At 36.4% G+C, this 15677-nt stretch overlaps 1 protein-coding gene across 1 annotated transcript in view; it reads left to right on the forward strand.

The window, feature by feature from the left end:
• The first annotated feature begins 3651 nt into the window (after positions 1-3651).
• Positions 3652-15677, forward strand: part of LOC129780275 (FMRFamide receptor) — a 239646-nt gene continuing 227620 nt past the window's right edge. Inside the window, exon 1 of the mRNA XM_055788345.1 lies at positions 3652-4867. The gene's annotated coding sequence lies outside the window, so the exon portion shown is untranslated. The remainder of the gene's footprint in view (positions 4868-15677) is intronic.

The raw sequence follows: 15677 nt of genomic DNA on the forward strand, positions 1-15677 counted from the left end.
CACTGCAAGGGTTCCTCAATGCCGGTAGTATAAGCCTACAGTGAAATCACCCGATACAGAGAGGAAATATAAAGTGTGGCTTACCTATTCGACCGTTGTCTGCTAAAGGAGGAAATGATGTGACATGTGTGCTGCTACTGCTGCTATGATATAACACCAACATCACTGTTATACTGTCAGCTGCTAGGGGTAGGGCATTGTGCATTTAATCTCTCTTCTACGCACCTCACACTTCGGACGCATTGATGCAAAAGAGCTAAATCCAATTTTGCAATTTGGATTAAGTTCCACAAATCTGTTGAAAGTTTTCCGTAATGATATTATTAATAACCTTTTTTGGATGTGTTGACGCTTCCCATCTTTGGCTACAGAAACATAGTCTCTTTCTCCAGGTAATGATCGACTGATATCGTCGTCGTTATAAAATTCCGAAACATGATTTTTAACATCTTCACTTAAACTTGGTCTATATTTGCTATGTGGTGTCAACAATACACTTTTTTCATTTGCCAGTTTTTTTGGCTTGAATTGCCATATATTTATTAACGCCAAATTCTTCTTCCATTTTTTGCACGGACCAAGACTTAGGCAAAACTGTTAAAATTCTAACTTTTTCTGATCTTGTTGTCTCTGTGTGGTCAAATTTCTCTTTGAGCTGATTGATACTCTCATCAAACTCTTTTGCCTTTTGTTTAAAGTTCGACTCTTCGTCTTCTTCATGTGAAAAGAAAAATAGATTTCTTTTAATACCTTTAGAAATTTCTTTGAATTTTTGTTCGGGGTAACTAGGCTGTCCAACTCTTTTCGTCATTATTGGTGAAACGTTAATACCGGCGATTCCCTTGTTGAATAGCTCAATGTTGTACGCTCGGGAATACTCTGGTATATTGCTGTTTTGGGAATCTTGCGAAGATGCTGAAACGACTGAAACTATTGATGGTACTTCTTCTAAAGTATTTCCTACTGCTGTACTGATCTGCTCCTCAGTATTACACTGCTTTGGTTTGGAAGAGTATACAGATAAACGGCATGATCCGCAAATTTTTGAAGATGTATCTAAAAGGATATTGCATCCCATTGACTTAAGTTTCTCAATATTTGACACGGTTAAGAAACGTTTTTTAGATGAACATTTATTACCGTTTTTCGGAAACGGTCTACAAAAGGAAAAAAAAATTGTAGTCCATTGTGGTATACTGTTATTCACTCTATAAGGAAGATTGTTCGACTGATGAACGATGTTTGAATATTAATAACTTTATATACATTATAGAGGAACCTTAAAGATACCTGACTTTATATACCTGTACAGAGGTAGCTAAAAGATACCTGACTTTATATACCTATACAGAGGTAGCTTAGAGATACCTGACTTCAGGTATAATCTAGGCTAAACTGACCAGACGTCCCGCGTCACGCGGGACAGTCCCGCATTTCAACAAAATGTCCCGCGTAAGATTGCGTCCCGCGAAACGTCCCGCAATTGGCAGAAGAAGCGAAAATGTCCCGCGATATCAATATATTGGGTTGGGGAAAAAGAAATGTCGTATTTCTGATCGAAATTTGACGCTTTATTTAACATACTTAAAATTATCCAATGTAAGTCAAATATGCGCCGTTTTGTTCGCAAACTGGTTGCCATTTAGAAGGCAATTTCAAGATTTTCACTTCTTTCGCCGGAAAGAAGTTTTTCAGCAGCACCTCAAGCTACTCCTTCTGGGCGATTGCCTGCTGCTACGGCCAGTCTCGTTTGACTTTTCCACATAAAAATGTCCATTTTAGCCAGATTCTCCTTCACCGTTTGGCCAGTTACTTCGATCTCCCGGCTTAAGGAGCGGCAGGGAGAGAATGTTGTAAATACCAGATCGGCTATATCTGGCGGACACAAAGTGCCTCAGGATGTTCAACTCCTTCGCTGTGGAGTGGAGCTGGAAGTATGAAAAATCATCAAGTTGCTTGACAGTGCAAGACTGCGAATCAACAGCCTTGAATCATTTTTGTTGTAGGCTTAATAAACGTAAGATTTAAGGAAAATTTGTTTCATTAAATTATCTCATTTTTTTTAAATCGCCATCCGAAATTAGTCCATTTTTTTAATGCATACGTTAGCACGTTAGCATCGATGAAAAATGGATTGGAATTTTCGAGCTTTCCAGTCGATAATTTGTAGAAAATTATCGAATTTGAATCGTGCTTGCCGGGCTTAAATGCTCTGACTGAGCGAGTGATTTTCAGGAGTGAACAAAATCTAAACCACCGGAAAATCACAACCGATACTTAGAAAGAAATAATACAGATCAGGTTTAATTGTAAGGACACTTGTTAAGAGTTTAAATATATAATAAATGAGACTCGCTAAACTATGATTTAAGTTCACATAACGTATTGTTTTTTTGTGTCCCGCGTTAGACTTCTGATCATCTGGTCACTTTAATCTAGGCATAACGTAAACAAGTTAATTATATTTGTAACCATAACGTCCGGTTGAATCAACAAGGTGTATTTGTTGTTGAGATTTCAATTCTACTGTTCGTGTTTTGATTGTGTAACACGAATAATATGTTAAAAGTTTGTATTAAGATAAAAAAAGATTTTTTAATATCGCTACGTTTTGTGTTAACCCACATGTCTTCAAATGTTTTTTCACCAGTGAGAAATTCACAAGCGTTTACATATGCTGAATTTATTCAAGTTATATATACCTCGAATAAGTGTATCATATTTATTCTCACCCGTTTACACCTATTTTCAGGTGAATAAATCCATCTATAGCTATAGATCTCACTAGTGTAAACCCGCCATAAGACACTATTTCGGTACGGCTCATAGTTTTTTAGATATAAATTATCAAAGATTTCTCATACTAAAATCGATACGCCCTTTTCAAATTTTACGCTTGAGTCAAAAAATTCCCAATTGCTGTGGAAAACTCATATTCCCTCCAACCCAAACGGAATACAAACTTTCATTCGACATCAACAATACATGTTTTTAAAATCTGCTTTTTTTTCGGACGATTTAATTTGGAATTGCACATTTACTGAATGAATTGGGCACCGCCTCATACGTTGCGTACTAGATACGTAAAATTCGATTTAAACACATCGGATATAAACACTGTTCAGACTAATTATTCGTCAAATGTCTACTGGGAATTCTACCAACTTCGGTTTCCACCTTCAACAACAAAAACAAACAAGCATTCGTTTCTCGCTAACACGTTGAGCGGTTTTTCTTAGCATCTATTTGTTTATCTTCCTTCCGAACTTTCCGTTCCGCCAAATTTGACTTCGTATTTCAGTTTGGCATCGCTTCTGAGTTCCCCTCGGTCGCTGTCATGCGCACGCCGTCGTCGTCATCATCGCCGGATGGTCGTATCCCACCCAGCGCACGGACCGGCTTCTAAACAGCGGCCACAAGTTGTTGTCATCCGAAAAACAGCTGACGGTGGGAGCTCTTGATCTCGAACCACTCAGCTGGCAGCTGCCTTCATGGTCGCTCACTGGCGAGGGCGCGCGTGTTTGTCCCGCTAGTGATGCTTCGAGTGTCGGTGGTGGCATGCCGTATTCCGATTGGAAAGGTCTTGGCATCGCACAGCGTTCAGCGTTGCATTCCTCGGTTCAGTCTCCGCTAATCGTGTGATAAGAAGACATCTCGGAAGGTCGCGAGCAGTGCGAGTGCGAAAAAAAAAGCGCGCCGTTGGAAGAATTCGACCTCTACACAACGTGCTCGGGTGAATCCACGATTTGGTCCGTTTTTTTTTCTTCCCATAATTGTTAAGGAAGATGGATTAAGGATTAAGCCGCAGAAATACCGCGAAGTGCGAGAGGGCAAAGTTCTGCAAACAAGTGATTATTATTTCTTTCAGTTTGGGGACCCCATTTACACGCTACTTTATGGTAATCGCATCGTTCGCCGATGGTTGTTACCTCTGGGGACAGAGATCAAACGGTGGATGATGCCGTGCAGTCGATGCCTATGCTGCTGGTACTACTAATGGTTATTGTGTTTGGCCGTCGCAATCAGACCGTGAGAGTATCGTCTTCCCGCTGAAGGTGAAGGTGATTTGGGAAATTAAAATCGCGTCTTTCCCATTGAAACACGGTGGGGAAGTGGGCGAAGTGGTGGTACTGATGAACGATCATCGTTTTTCCGCGCTCTGCACGGCTTTATCGCAATGAACTTTGAGCAAGTGATAAAGATCCCACGCGCGAATGTCGCGATTGGCCGCTGGTTTGTAATGTATTCGGAATTGCTACTTGGTGAGAAATAATTGTCTATTTTTATCCGTGGAAGATATAGAAAAGGAGATAGAGCGTGACAGTGCTTTGGGTTTTGAGTTTTTTTTTGCCACTTCTTCTGTCGCAAAGGAATTGTGAAACGCAAATATAATTAAGATATAAAGATTCGTGGAAGGAAATCGTAACCAAAGGGAAGGCAGTGAAAATAAATTCGCCGAAAATGGCTGAATGTTCAATGCCGAAGCAATCAAAGTGAATTATTGTGTGCGTTTGGTAATGTGTTTTTGGAATCAGAAATCAAATATGTGATGGGGTTCTGTTTTAATTTGTGAAGAAAAAATATATAACTCAAGCCTGGAAGTCTGGCTGAAGAAGTTGAACAGAGCTCGCAGTGGGGAAACAAGAAGAATTCGACACAATGTGCTGTTTGAATAATGTATTGCTGGCGCGCGTCCTTCTTGAACGTCTTACAAATTTGAATTTCAATTCACTGTATTGTCAATATGTGGAATATATATCAGTTCGAGTGATGTAATAATTGAAGCGTTTTCCGCTCCCCGAATGGTGTCAGTGAACTGCTGAGAAGAAGCAAGACTTCTGAAAATTCAAGAAAAGGAGTTTACAAGGTTTGTGTTTACCACTAATAGTGCACTGTGAAGCGTTTAATATTGAAGGTTCCTAATATGTCACGTTATTCCATCAAGTAGAAGAGAATTGGAGGAAAACGAGTGTATGAAATTACGAATCGCGAAAGTAATTCCCCGATTAATAAACTACAAAAATGATTCGTTTTTTGTCACCATTTCGTCACACATCACACTGTCTCAAAAGGAAATTTGATTAAACTAAGGAAGGGTATTAACAGCGCTTAGAAACCTTGAATAACTCACATTTTCTCGTTTAATCTTTTGCGGTCATTTGTCTGTTTTTTCCCCGCCATAGCAAGGAAGTATGCTAATCTTGTATTTTATGCAACAGTATATCAGTTCTCTCTTTGCTAAAAGTGTTTTAATGTCTGTTCACGAATCCAAACCGTGCTCCTATGAATAATACATAACGATACTCATTATAAACAAAAGTTGCACCCGTGCTTGAGGAAAGGCTTGATGGAAAACACCATTTATTGCGACAAAGAGCATTGTTCTGTATGTTTAAACAGAGAGATAAAAGGCGGAAAACGCCGAACTAGTTATTTTTGTGATACATGCGAACACCTAAACTGCATTTGGGGACTGCTTCGAAAGATATCATACGAATTAGAGTATATATTTTTGTAAATCAAAACAACACACTAGAATACATTGTTTAGTAATTACTTATCTGAAGATTATATGAAAATTAATAAATGTTTTTCATCTTTCATAATCTCACAAGTTATGCATATTCTGCGTATAATCTCACAAAGTTATACAACACTGCTTTTTCAAGTAAAAATAATTTCGACCGCAAAGGGTCAATAATGATATTTCATAAGCGGAATATCAACGTATATAAATTCTCTCCGTCGAACAGTGGTTATAATCGGTTGTGAATGGTGGGGGTTCTTTATATGAAACTCTAATAAATCCCACGACATTTTTCGAAGTAAACATATTATTGACGCATTTTAGCATTTCCTAGAATCTCTGGACTTTTTTTCATTCATGCTTCATCGACCGGAACAAATGATGGTTTGAATACGGTGAATGAGGAGGAGTTTCAAATTATATTCATTCTAATATTTACTGGTAGCTTTTGTGCGGCGAGAAGACGTAATGCGGAATTACTTATCCGTGTATATGGCTTCAATATGCACCTTTTACTAGTGTATGTTACAAATACATAATTTTGAAAAATCTCTGATTATTATATCGATTTCACGTCAATCACTGTCGAGCAAGTTATTGGTGAATTGATGGACTGCATACTGTGCGATGCATTGTACGCTATTACACGCAGTCGGTGTTGGTTTCATGGGCATTTGTTTCTACATCAAGACAAGGAGAGCTGTTGCTGCTACTATTTATAATTTGTAAATCCATCGGCATCACTATTTTTCAAGCCTGGGAAAGCGAAATTCTTGAACGAGGTAGATAAAGGCCAAATTCGAGTTTTGGTAGAAGTTGTGTGAACATATCTGAATAATTCCGAAGGTAGGCATATACTGAGAACAGCTAGACAAAAAAAAAAGAGAAAATTGGCACTGGACCAATGAGTGACATCAAGAGATTTGATTTTTCTAGCAAGAAAAAAAAAAATGAATCGATGGTCCTGATTGCGACAGCTATCTCTGACACGTTTTGGAGCAATTTAATATCATTCGATCCAAGCAGAATGTTGGTGGAGTTATTATACGGAGAAGATATTTTTTCGGATCTCCATCTAAATTAATTTCCGGCAACTATTACGAGGTGATGAAAAACGGATCATTTGAATGAGCCGGTTGTATTTTAGCAAAACAATTAGAGAATTTGAACTTTTGCTACTTTGATTCAAGATACGTTTGAACCATTAAAATTTCACGTTTTTGTTCTATTAACTGATTTTGAAGGAATTATGGAATACAGTCATTTGAATAAAACATTATGCAAAATCATGATTTTGAAGAAATAATAATAAATTGAGTTTTGAATGGAAGAATAAAAATGCAACCGAGCGTGTGCTCGGAATGAAAACAAAACGAAAGAAAACGTGATTCAAGTGAGAAGTTAATAGCGATTAAGAAATTTATCAGGGTATTTCTGCTTAAAATACAGCGCGGACTCGATTATACACAGGTTTTTATTTCATTTCACTGTATATAATCGAGTCAAAACATTTTTTTCTTTATTTGTTTTTTTTTGTATGTAGTTTTGGTTTTATGAAAATAAAAGAGGAATTTGATTTTTGATTCATCCCCTTAAAGTCCCCTTGAATCCCCTTTCTCACATGAAAAAAAAATTATCCAAATTCTCTCAGGAGGTGATAGATGATAATATTTGATGAAAAAAAATTCTCCTACGCATATGTACGAACTTCAACAATGACAGAGTTATGCAATTTTTTTTTGTTTCGGACTCTGAAAAAAAAATTTGAAATATAAACAAAATTTCCAAACAGTATATAATCGAGTCCAAAATTGTATATAATCGAAAAGGTCATTCGGCTCCTGCGGACAATCCGATCTATAGTATACGAATCGGTTGAACTAAATTTTATATGTTTCGAAGAAACATGAAAATGGGTCGATACATAGTTTATTCTAAGGCTTACAGTGGGAAAATATGATTCAATTAGAATGCTTTAAATAGTTCTACCCTTTTTTTGCCCTTGAAAAAGTTTGCATTTAAGAGCTGTTTTCGTACAGTTATACATTCACTAGAAATGCAACTAGTACCGAAACTCGCACATTGATCTTCATTTATTATGTATCCAGTTCAAAATTTCTGAAGTTTTATGCAGGCACATTTTTTATGTTAATAGTCAGCCATTCCATGTCAAACCTATATAGTGGTTCTCGGAAAAGTAGTAGATTTGTTGTTTATCGCAAACAATTAGACCCGTATTTTTTATTTTTTTATTAGGGTGACCATTTCTGTTTTAGGATGATCCAAAAAATCGCTTTTTTTCCCTTTTTTTTTTCCTAAAATGATTGTTTTCAAAAGTTCATAACTTTTGAACCACTCGACCGATTCTAATGATCGACATATCAAATTCTTTTTAGAAAAAAAACTAAATACTTTAAATACTAAATATTTGGACTTTGTTTCCGTTATTATTGATCGTATTTGTTTTTTTTTATTTTTTTATGGTTTCGGAACCAAAGGCGCTAATTTTTTTAAATATTTTTTTCAGAAAGCTGAGGATTCTTACACAAAATATCTCATAATCAGAGATGTATTCTTTTTTAAGTTATGGTATTTAAAAGTTAACCGTTAGTTCGGAATATCAATTTTTTCCACTTTTTCCTATTCTCAAAAATTAATAACTTTTGAACTACTGGACCGATATAGATGATCGATATATCAAATCAAAGTCAATGAGTTTGACTTCTTTGAAAAAAAAATACATTTGCGAAAAAAATTAATTTAGTTTTACTGATTTTGAGATATTTAATAATTTTTACATTAAATATCTCAAAATCAGTAAAACTAAATTAATTTTTTTCGCAAATGTATTTTTTTTTCAAAGAAGTCAAGCTCATTGACTTTGATTTGATATATCGATCATCTATATCGGTCCAGTAGTTCAAAAGTTATTAATTTTTCAGCTTAGCTTTCTAGGAAAAATATAGAAATAAAAAAATATAGCGCCCTTGGTCTCGAGTCCATGAAAACCATAAAAAAAAAACAAAAACAATCAATATTAAGTCAAACAAAATTTGCGATTGTAGTATTTCTTCTAAAAGGACGAGTTGAATGGCTATAATTTGATATGTCCTCCATTCGAATCGCTCATGTACTTCAAAAGTTATGAATTTTTGAAAACAGTCATTTTTGGAAAAAAGGGGAATAAGTTGTTTTTTCCACCCTAGAATGGAAATGGGCACCTTAATAAAAATAGTAAAATACGGGTCTAATGTTTTGCGGTAAAGAAAAAAATTACCGCTTTTCACGAAAATCTGAGAACCACTATATCGGTTTGGCATGGAATGGCTGTAGTAGTGGATTTTGTGCATACGAACTACGATCTGCAGACATCGTTGATTTTTTGTTATAAACTAAAGAGATTCGCATAGAATGTTGGTGAAAACTAACGACCAGCACGATCTTGGAAAACCGTAATGTTATAAGTGGTTTGAAATGTTTAAAAGTGGTAATTTTGATCTGAGGAAAGTGTAAACTACCGAATGTTATTTTCGTTTTATTAAATATTTATATTTCATAACTTACTTCTTATCTCTGGTAATGTTACTTTGATAAAATTGTAGTAAAACAAGTTCCACACAAAAATAAAACAAATATAAATAAATTAAACGGATTTGAATAACAAAAGCAAACAACTACAAATGGCTTTAAATTAAAATACTCTATACACTCTTTCAAGTGTTATGAACGAATCTACATTATATAGACTTGTTGGTAAAGATTTTCAATGATCTATACTATGTAAAAAAAAGCAGCAACGGAGCTTGCTTACAGTTTACAGTCACTCTCACTAGGAAACTCGTGACTCGAAATGTAGGTGTCGATTAAAAAACGATGTGCAAAAAAACTTGTTGAAAAATAAATTAAATATTTAGGAAAAATAACATTTTAAATACGTCGTTAAATAATCTTACTCACAAATTTAATTAAATACACCCAGGTTTTTTTTTACGCGGAGGTACGTACCTCGTTAAAAAAACCGCGTTAATTGGAAAATCCTCGTACAAAAAAAAAACGCGTTAATTGGAAAATCCGCGCAAAAAAACCGCGTTAATTCGAAAATCCGCGTAAAAAAACCGCATAAATTGGAAAATCCGCGTAAAAAAACCATGTCACCTAATGATAGATATCAAATGGGACTATCTTTACGTAGAACGGAAGTAAAAAGTTGAGTGTTGCTCGCTTCCGAAAACCCGTAGTTTTTCCTGCAATTTCGTTGGTTACTGGTAGCTATAGTTCGGTTTTCCTCAAGAATGAGGTCATCTGCTGTTGCTAGAAGATTCCCTAGTAATTTGTACACTCTTCTGCCGATGCACATGCAGTACCGCTGTTGAACCGTCCAGAGCTAAGCAGACAGGGAAAGACATTCACGAATAGCTGCCCGTAAAAACCTCGTCCCGTTGTACCACCCAACACCTATAATCCACGTAAGAATCGTGATAAGGTGCGGCACTAACGGGTGTTAAATAAAAAATATAAAATTTTTTTTAATTTTTTTTCATCGATTTCAGTATTTTTTATTAATAATATAATGTATTTTCTTCAAAAAAATGTCAGTGAATGTTTGAGTAAGGGCCGTGGTCTGCTGTTCGACGCAACTTTGTCGCGATGCTCTCACAAGAACGTTGTACGGCACTTACGTCCATTTTCCGGATACTATTCCGGATTCTTGTAGTCAGTTGCTTCGTGTCCTTGGCCCTCCAATTGTTTTTATACACTAGGGCACTGAGTGAGCCAAAGAAATTCTCTATTGGGCGGCACTGGGGCAAGTTTGTTGGGTTACGATCTTTCGGCACGAACGGTATCTTTTTCTCCTCAAGATACGCCAGCGTCTTCTTGGCGTAATGGGAAGACGCCTTGTCCGGCCAGAAGACGTACTTCCCATCCGCGTGATGTTCGTTCAGGAACGGCAGCAGGATTTTATCGAGGCACTCTTCTCGATAGATTTGTTGACTGATTGCCAGACCGTTCGGCTTAAACCAAGGCTTTGAAATGCCTCGGTCGGAAATGACGATGTACAACATAAACTTTTTTTTTCAAACTTGTGCTTGAACTTGTATTTCACTTCAGGCGGTGTGGATGACTTGTCGCTGGAGTAGTAATTATCATTTCCTGGAATATGCGTTTTGGACAGCGGAAAATAGCTTTCGTCGTCCAGAACGAAAGACGTACCGCGGTATGTTTTGGTCATCCACCGACACTGTGATTTAACCGTCTCAATCTGCTCCTTCGTGTACTCCGGCGACCTCGTCTTCTTCCTGCAGATGATTCCTTCCATCTTGAGGGTCCGATGGATCAATACGTGGGAGCAGCCATATTTCCGACCGGCGTCACGCAGGCTGGTTGCGTCCTTGTTGTCAAACCTTGTTAACGATGTCTTCCTCTGCTTCGTCATTATCGTCACCGGACGACCACTTCCGACCTTCTACGTTCAGGGAACCCAGGATACGATATACCGTACTGACAGGTACATTTTCTTCCTTAAAATGTGCCACCGTGAACTTTTTTCTTTGCTGGAAATGCGTTTCGTAGAACCGTACAACGTTCTTGTGAGAGCATCGCGACAAAGTTGCGTCGAACAGCAGACCACGGCCCTTACTCAAACATTCACTGACATTTTTGTGAAGAAAATACATTATGTTATTAATAAAAAAAAGTCAACAACCCTCCGTATCCGAGACACGACCGCATAGTTGACGTAGGATTCCGTTAGGTTATCTGTTGTTTTGGATATGTTTGAAGAATTACATTGTTAAACTCTCCGATAATGATTTGGTGGCCCGGAAAAGGGCCGTTTTGTCTGGTTGTAAGGTATTGCCTGTTTACTCGACCAGTGTTCCCAACCGAGTGATGATGGAAGAATGGTGATTAGTCATTGGATGGTGCGTATTACGGAAGCCGCCCTCTGTGGCCCTGAACGAGATGGTTCCTGTGTTATATATGGATGAAATGAAGAAAAAAAACTCTTTCATGTAATATAAGATAATTTTAATTATCGAACACAATTGTCAATTTTTCTCACCACGAAAAAAGTGTTATTTTATTGTAGAGAAAATAACTTCATTTATAATTTTTACTTTCTGAGTGTTTATTCAAACCATTTTAATTTTCGCTTTAAACCCAACAGAACACGGAACTCCTTCATTTTTTCAATTTTTCTCGACGCATGAACTTGCATGAAAAATCGTTTCATATTTCATGTCATTTTAACACAACCGCTACCATATATAGTTTTACACTTACACTTGTGCTAAAAGTTTTACAATGCATAGTCGGTCATTGATATGAAATTTCACGAAGCACCTAACGTAAAAGTTTCAAATTAAAATTTAATTTATATTCTATCAAACATAAGTCAATCCATCGAAAGATTCTTATTGGAACGAAAATAAAAAAACACTCGTTCATCGCTTCCAACTTATCCGCCAGCATGAGCAATATCCATTTGTGCACGTCGTTTGTTGAACTATCGACCACGAGGGTATTTATATGCTGATTTCGCCCAGGTACCTTGAATTTTAAATCTCTGTTAGTGAATACATTTCGATGGGAACAAAAGCAGCTTGGTTTTATGTCTCTGTTAGATGTCTCTAATTTGATGTATTTGCAATGCCGATTTTCCGTATCTTCAATTCCGACCCATTAAAAAGGAGGTATTTCCGTTTGGAGGTTTTTAGATTGTTTGATAGTTTCATATGAAATATTATTTTATCCATTGTGATGAATTGTTATGGAGTGCTCAGATCGATTGATGCAAATATCTCGTAAATTCATCAGGAAATAACTGACCAATAATTGTAAATACATGAGTCGCCGCATGTGTCGTAAATTTCGACCAATCCGAAGTGGGTATTTCCGTTAGGATAGGGGTTGAGATTTTTCAATTGTTCGATAGTTAGTTTCATGACATATATTATTTTGTTCAATGTAAAAAATTGTTATTGTTATCCATCATGAAATGACTGAGCAATAAGCGTTTGATATTGGACAATTTTCACGATGTGCTCGATTTTCGTTTTTCAATTTGTGCCCCCATATGTTCCCGAAAGACGTAATCCTACGTCAAAATACTGAAATCGATGAAAAAAAAAATTTTTTATATGTGATTGAAAAAATTCTCATTTTTTATTTAACATTTTATTTACCCCCATATGTTCCCGAAAGACGTAATCCTACGTCAAAATACTGAAATCGATGAAAAAAAAAAATTTTTTTATATGGGATTGAAAAAATTCTCATTTTTTATTTAACACCCGTTAAGCGCTAAACTCCGTTACAAGTACTAATTACCGTAATTTGCTCTGAAGGAACATGAGAGAAAAATGTGAGCTGAGGGGGAGATGTGATATTGCACTGGTCATTTTTACGCTGGTACCGCGTTAATTGGAAAATCCGCGTGAAAAAAACTGCGTTAATTGGAAAATCCGCGTAAAAAACCACGTTAATTGGAAAATCCGCGTAAAAAAAAAACGCGTTAGTTGGATAATCCGCGTAAAAAAAACCTCGTAAAAACCGCGTAAAAAAACCTGGGTGTATTGAAAATGTTCATAACTCAAAACATATCTTTCATCTCAATCTCTTTAATAAAGATAGAAAAACAAATGAAAAATTTGATCGACATGCGATTCAACATGAATACCTATATACGTTTTATCTTAGGACTAAACGTTCTCGTGATATGACCAATTTTGTATAATGAAAATTTTTGTTGTGACATGATAGAAGACACATATAGTTGCTGAATATTACGACTAAAACTCCGACATCGTATAGAAATTTCACAAAGATTATGTTCATTCTATAAAATTACTCATATCTCGAGAACGGTTATACCTAGGATGAAAGGTTATCGATTTTCATGTAAAATCGCATGTAATTTAAATTTTTCATATTATTTTTCTTAAATGATTTCGCAAAGTATTGAAATTTTCTCATATCTCCATTTCAGAGAGTCCGACACAGCAATTGAGAGAGTTTTCTAATAAAAATATATTGAAAATATCGAAAAAATGATATTTTTCCTAAATATTTCAATGGTTTCCCAATAACTTTGCCGTACATCATATTCCAATCAGACAACTTCAAGTAACGATTAGAAAAAATTTGCATACACCCTTCCAAGAAATCAGTCGTCGTTAGAATGGGTCGTATGATAATGAAAATTAAGATTTTGAGTAGACACCACCATATGTACAAGGTTTCGAAAAACACAACCGGAGAGTGTCAGGGCAGCGGCCGGCTGATTTTTCGTGGAATTGCGTTATGCATCATTCAATGAGACCACAACTGTTGTCGAAGGTCCCGCTTGTATATCCTTGTATGTCCACATTTTAATGAGGAGAGTTTCAGCAACAACACGTATCCTGTAGGCCTATATAATTACAAATGACAGAAGAATGGATGAAAATACGTCCATATGTGTGAACCCTTTGAATATTCATGTTAATAATTGGCACATCGGTATCGTTATAATGAGCGTCCACTTGTAATCCTGTGATGCGCTTACGTTTCCAATGTTTACTGTCCTATTATCCATTTCGATTTAATGGATGATGCAAACATAAAGGGATCTCGCATCAACTCGTCTTGGAGTTGGCTGCACTCACTCAAAATTTATTCAAACTTTGAGGATGTGGACATACTATCCATTTGAGCATTTTTTCATACTGCTTCTTTCCAATATTTATATGTGAAAAATTACAAAACCACATTTGTACATGTTGACTTTTATGCAGGGAAAGTACGATTTGTGGTCAACATTGATCTTCTGCTACTATTTGAAGGAAACTGCTGCAGGATCACATAAAGCGCTTGTTGAAGCATGTGGTAAGTATGCTTTTGAAAATCACAGTACTTTGAGCGGTTCAAAAATTTAAAAATGGTGATTAAGACGTTTAAAATAAAAAAAATCCGATTTTATAATTGTACGTCATACCTGGTGTACCCAAACATCAGTTAGTCATCACCTCCACATTCCACAAAGTTTAAATAAACCCAGAGAAGGTGCTGCCACGCCTATAGACAAATTGGGGCGAAATCTGTCCATACCCTCGGGAGGGGTAAGAATGGTTTGTTGTGTGATGCACAAGCACAAGTGCATTGTTCTGTATCTGCCACAACTAAGTATTTTTGGGTGCTCAATTCATATATGCATCGGATTATATCGAATGAGCATTTTTCATGCTGATAATTCTGTCTCTTTAATCCGTTTGCGTTGACGTTTGCGTGCCAACTGGAATCATAAGCCGGTCTGCATTTTGCAGCTGTGTCGAATTTGTTTTTTGGTACCACTTGTCTGTTTTTTGCCAATTATGTTACCATTTATCGAGAGGTAACAAAGGTGATCATAAGCCGCCATTTGTCCATCGTTTTCAGTGTTGGATTTTGTCCCCAATGAATTTCCAAGTATTAAATCGGAAAGTAAACCATACAGTCGAGAGCCAATTGTTAATATTGGATTTATTGCATCAATAATAGAGGGATCAGTATCTATTCCAATTCTGATGAAAAGTTGAATTTGCATTCAAATGAAGTAGAATTTTCGGCTTCCAAAATAAGCAACAAACACGTTATATTCGTGGTCAAAATAACGTTGTTTTTCCAGTTGATAATATCGCATTGAAAGAAGCACGTTCGCAGCAGAATTATCAATTTTATGGAATTGAACAAAATATCTCTAGAAGAAGTACTAGAATCTCTCTTAGTCTAGTTAGATAGTACGAGGGTTGTTTCAAAAGTCCATGAGAAGTTAGAGAGATGGCTCTACTGGCGCATATCGAGGTTATGTTTAGTTAGTAGCATCTCTTGGAATAACACACACCAAGTTTCAGCTAGATCGGTCTGTTTTTTGTGTCATTTTAGTCAAATGAGAGGGTGATTACAGCTGATTTTCCCATCTTTCAGGCAATTTATGAATATTTCGTTTTTCCAACCAAACCAGTCATCGAATTTTTTTCGCACATTTTGTAATTTGAGTGCTGCACAGCAAGTGCGTGTCCTATCGATGAAAACCAAATGGTAATGGGACGGATCTAATTCTGGTTAATGAACCTGCAGTAGTTGATCCGAATTGAATAGCTCAATCGTTTCCTTGGCCGCTGACGCTCAGTCT

This window comes from Toxorhynchites rutilus, chromosome 3, assembly GCF_029784135.1.
Source record: "Toxorhynchites rutilus septentrionalis strain SRP chromosome 3, ASM2978413v1, whole genome shotgun sequence".
Classification (NCBI taxonomy): Eukaryota; Metazoa; Arthropoda; class Insecta; order Diptera; family Culicidae; genus Toxorhynchites; species Toxorhynchites rutilus.